Genomic DNA, 5,065 nt, shown 5'->3' with positions numbered 1-5,065 from the left:
TGAGATTGATTGTAATACTGTTTATTTTTTGATGTTGCAAACTGAAACATTAACAGAAGTTTGAGGGTCAATGCAAAAATGACTTAATATTCCATAAAGAAGATATTTTATAAAAAAGAAATTCACCTTCATCTCCAATTATGGATATTCATCCAAGACTATCTCTTTCATGTATCGCATTACACAATATCCACATTCAACATCATCGTTTTATTTTAAATTACCCTAATGAAATTAAAAACGTAATACAATTAGTCACAATCCAAATAATAAAAATTATTAATTGACACCTAAATACATAGTCATAATACATACTATCAATTAGGCACAATGACATTTGAACATTATGAACAAATGGATATTTTTTTTAGTAGGATTAGCCATAACAAAACTATAAAAAATTATGAATGAATGGAATAATTTGATCCAAAGAAATGGGATGAACTAAAATAAGAAAATTATAAAATTGTTTCATTCAAATTTTATGGATGTTTGCATACAGGCAAGACTAGTTACTAGTTTGAGGCTTCAAAGGCACAAACCAAAGAACATTTATCCGATGTACGACCATAAGCTTGAATAACACAAATAGATTACATATAGGATTTAAAAGATGAACATTTCTTGTGTTAATAACAAATGAGAAACACAGGTATTTAAAGAGTAACTATCGAGGCCTGACAGATTACATCATATGGAAAAAAAATCTTGTTTAAATTCAAAATGTAAGAAACTAATGAATTATTGAGATTAAAGAAATATCCGATGCCATCTGCAAGAGGTTTAACCTTTAAAATCTTCCTTATCTTGCCTTCCTTGCTGTAAAATAATAATAATAATAATAATAAAAGTTGCACTTAAGCAAAGACACTGAATGAATTACAGTTGAAGTAGTCTTATCACTGTGTCATATGTATCAAGTTTCTATGTTTGTAAAGGAGTTATTTTGCTTATAATGAGGTCAAAGGCTCAAATTTTAGCATTGTTAATGACAACTTTTTATTTTTATATAAAATTAAATAAATATCTCTAATGGGTCACTAACAGTTTGACTGAGGCTCTTGCTAGTGGCAAGTATCATTAGAAAGATAATAGAAAAGTCTCTTTAATTCATTTTTTCATGACATGTGATAAGAAGGGAAGGATTGAAATTATCTAAGAGTCATGACATTACAATCACACACAGAGAAAGATAAAAAAAACAATTTGGCATACTAGCTTTTTGCTCCAATCATATTGTTGAGTACCTACAACAGGAGCAAATTGGAGGAGAGTAAATCCTTCCTTAGAGACTTTGTAAGCTCCAAACTGCAATGATATGATATAAAACCACCATACTGACTACAAATATATAAAAACCAAATTTTGACGAACTCTTAGTAGAAACTTAAAAACTCACTTCAAGAGGGGTGAATTCAGGGGCTCATGGATCCACTGTGAGTGTTGCCTTCCCTTTGTAAATGGAATAACCCATGAAAACCCTCGAATTCAATGCTACAAATCAAGCAAGACAAAATAAGAAAGATAAGAAATTTAAAACAACGACAAAGTTAACAACCAGGAGCGAGGAGAAAATGGGCACCTCCAAGGGGTTGGGGGTAGAAAGAGGCAGGTTCCTCAGGCAACAGTGATTCAAGTTAAGTGGTAGTGAAGTAGAGAGGAAAGGAAAGAAGGGGGTGGAGAGGGAAGAAACCTAGCGTGCTGAGAGAAGAGGAGGTGAAGCATCTCAACGCGAAGGCTTTGCATCGAGGAAAAATGAGAAGACTGCCATCTAGGGGAAAACATGAAGGAGAAGGCTGTTGTCCGGGGTGGCACGCGAAGGAGAAGGCTTCCATTGCACGTCCAAGAGAAAATGCAAAGGAGAAAAACCTTTCAGCGGAAACCTGGAGAAGGCTATATCGCGCGTCGGGAGAAAACACGAAGGAGAACAACCTTTCGGCGGAACTTAGGTTTTAACCTATTCAACTTATTACTTCAATACTTACCCATATAAATTTTATTTTATAACTTATTACTTCATTGAATATATATTATAAAATAAAATATCAAATAAAATTAGAAGTGAGGTCCATATTTTTAAACCTACAAAGTCTAAAATCATATTTACTGCATTAAATTTATTACTGAAGTTTATTATCATATATTACTTCGTAATTACTGATTATCGAAATAAACAGTACCGAAGTCTATTGTCTATTTTCACATAGTGATCCTTTCACTAAGGCCCTTCTGGCGAGAGCTTTTGATGACCATGTTGAGGGGATGAGAATCAGATGTATGATAGCATATATGGCAGCATAGTATTTTAATATAAGTGGGAAATTGTTGGGATGTATACTATAAGCCTAGCTTTTGTATGAACATCTGTTTTTAAGATATTTTGAAATGAGAATCACTTTGGTCAAATGTCTGTATTTTATATTTATATATATATCGATGCAGTTGTCTATTTAATTTATATTGTAGATAACATGGTGTGTGGTGCCACACAGAAGATCATGTTATCGGTTCTTTATAATTTATAAATAGTAGCTCACAACCAAGATGGATAGGGGCAAACCATTGGAATGGTTGTAGTGTAATTTGGTATTAGTTTGTCTTGACTATCTAATTACACTAGTACACTATGTGTGTATTGAGCAGGACCATTTGAGGTTGTTCGATTTATACTGACTATATAAAAGAACATAACCTCTATTATTATGGATGGTACTCTTAATCCCGATATAATAACAAACACATATACTTAGTATTTATTTATTTAACTTATTAATGGGTGAGATTTATTCGTTAAATCAATAGGCCCGATAAGTTGGGAGATAATACCATTTATATGGTGTGTTGTTGATTATAAAGGAAAACAGTGTCCTATTTATTTAGGTTGATGATGTCCCCTTGAGGAGCTAATAAGGATTATCATGTAAACCTTGCAGGTGGACTTAGTCTGACATGATAATAAAGTTAAGTGGTACTACTCTTGGAGTCAGATGTTAATTAAATGAGTTGTCAGTAACTTATTTAATTAACGGACATACAATATCTTAAACACAAGGAGATTAATGCACTCATGATAAGTAGGAGCCTATATTGTAATATGGGATTGGTGCGGTAGTTCAATAATGACCCTTTAGTAGTATGGGTTATTATTGATGCACTTGAGTTGAGTGTTTGGGTCTAACAAAGGAAGCTTAAGTCCATCAGGAGGCCAAAACCAATTCCTCCTCTCGGCCCCTGTTGTAGCCTCTATATATATAAAGTCTCACATCCACCCAAGCCCTGCTTCTTACCCAAGCAAGGGGGCGTCCAAGCCTTGCTTAGTGCCCAAGATAAGGGTCGACCAAGCCTTGCTTTGTGCCCAAGCAAGGGGCCGACCACAATAGGAATAAAAGGGAGATTTTATTTAAAACAGAATTTTGTTAAATTTTTTCCTTTTATAGCTATTTACAATGGTTTAAAAGAGAGATTTTAATTTTGTTAAAATCTTTCCTTTTTTGTAACCATCCACAATAGGAATAAAAGGGAAATTTTATTTAAAATAAAATTTTTGTTAAAATCTTTCCTTTTTAGCCGCCAGCAAAGATTATAAAAGAAGAGAGGGTAGTGCCCAAAAACTAACCTAAGAATCCTCTTCTGTTCTCTTGTGGACGGCGCCCCTCTCTCTTAGTTTCCCCTTGCTTCTTTCCCTAGGGCCGACGGCATCTTTCCCTTCCTCTTCATTAGGGTCGCACCCCGTTGGAGAAGAGTTTACTTTATGGCTGGTTGCTTAGAGGAGAAGAAGAAGAGAAGGAGGCATCCTATTCTAGCATCTCTTGGTGGTCAAAAGATTGGAAACAAGAAGAAGGAGTCGGGTGGTTTTGTCTTGGTAGATCATCGCCCACATGACGTCCAAGAGGAGGAGAGGAATACAGCAGAAGATCAAGAGGTCTTAGCATACGAGGAAAGGTACAACTAATTCTTATTCCACAGCGCAATTAGTTTGTTCTTTTTCGTATGGATCCTGAACACCAACATAAGAGGCCAGCGATCTTATGCTTCGATCAAGGTGTGCTTTGATCAATAAAGAACTTACTTGATTGATCAAACACATGTCTGATCGAGCATGTGGGTTGCTAAGAAAGGTTCTGTGCTCATACAAATTTTTGTACAGGGGATTTACACAGAATGAAACTCCCAACGCCGGCAATATTTCTTTTTGAATAATAAATTTTTTTCTAGTTGTATCATACATAATGTCATGATTATTTGTTCCTTTCGTGTTGGCTTGAGAATGGGCTGGTGGAGGCTCTGGGCATGAGTAAATCGCCTTTTTCCACTATGATTGTTTGTCCTTAATGTAAAAATACTAGTATTCTTGTTCTAGATTTCATGTGATTTATTATTGACTTATGGTGCTAGTATGTCTAGTGATGTATCTTTTCCTATCCATGTTAGTATGAAGTGAGCAATATTTTTACTATAGGAGTTTGAGTGTTGTCCTTGTTTTAGGATCTCTATACACTTTGCCTAATTTTAATGGTAAATAACTCTAAAAATAATTATCATTCATAGAGCTAGACTACTACTTGTGTTTCTAAGATGACCTCTCAATTACATTTTGGTTACTAGATTATCTTAGATCATGGCAACTCACTTGGAAAAATCAAAATCCCTGCATTTTTATTTATATTTGTATTTGTGTTAGTGCTACACATTTAAAGCACAAAAAAATCATTTGAATAAGAGATATAAAATAATTGTCGTGAGTGGAAACTAATAATTTACCCATTTGAGACCAAATTAGGTTATTAGGGAAATAAATATTATGTTTCTCTTGATTTTGAGTAATCCTTTGAGATCTTGTGTAGTTTTAGAGATATGAACCATGCATGTGGCAGGTAAGTGTCTCTCGCTAAGAGTATAAGGAACACAGCTATATGATGACTTGACTAGACTTAGAGATTAAAACTTGAGAAATTTAGGCCACTTATTGCATTGAGCATAGAGAACTATTTCTTAAAATATACTTAAACAATTTTTATATCTTGCTCACCAGTAAAATTATTTAATAGGACTAGACTCATTTACT

The sequence above is a fragment of the Zingiber officinale genome, chromosome 4B (assembly GCF_018446385.1).
Source record: "Zingiber officinale cultivar Zhangliang chromosome 4B, Zo_v1.1, whole genome shotgun sequence".
In the NCBI taxonomy this organism is placed as follows: Eukaryota; Viridiplantae; Streptophyta; class Magnoliopsida; order Zingiberales; family Zingiberaceae; genus Zingiber; species Zingiber officinale.
The sequence above is the reverse complement of the archived record's forward strand: the minus strand, read 5'-3'. Positions refer to the sequence as shown.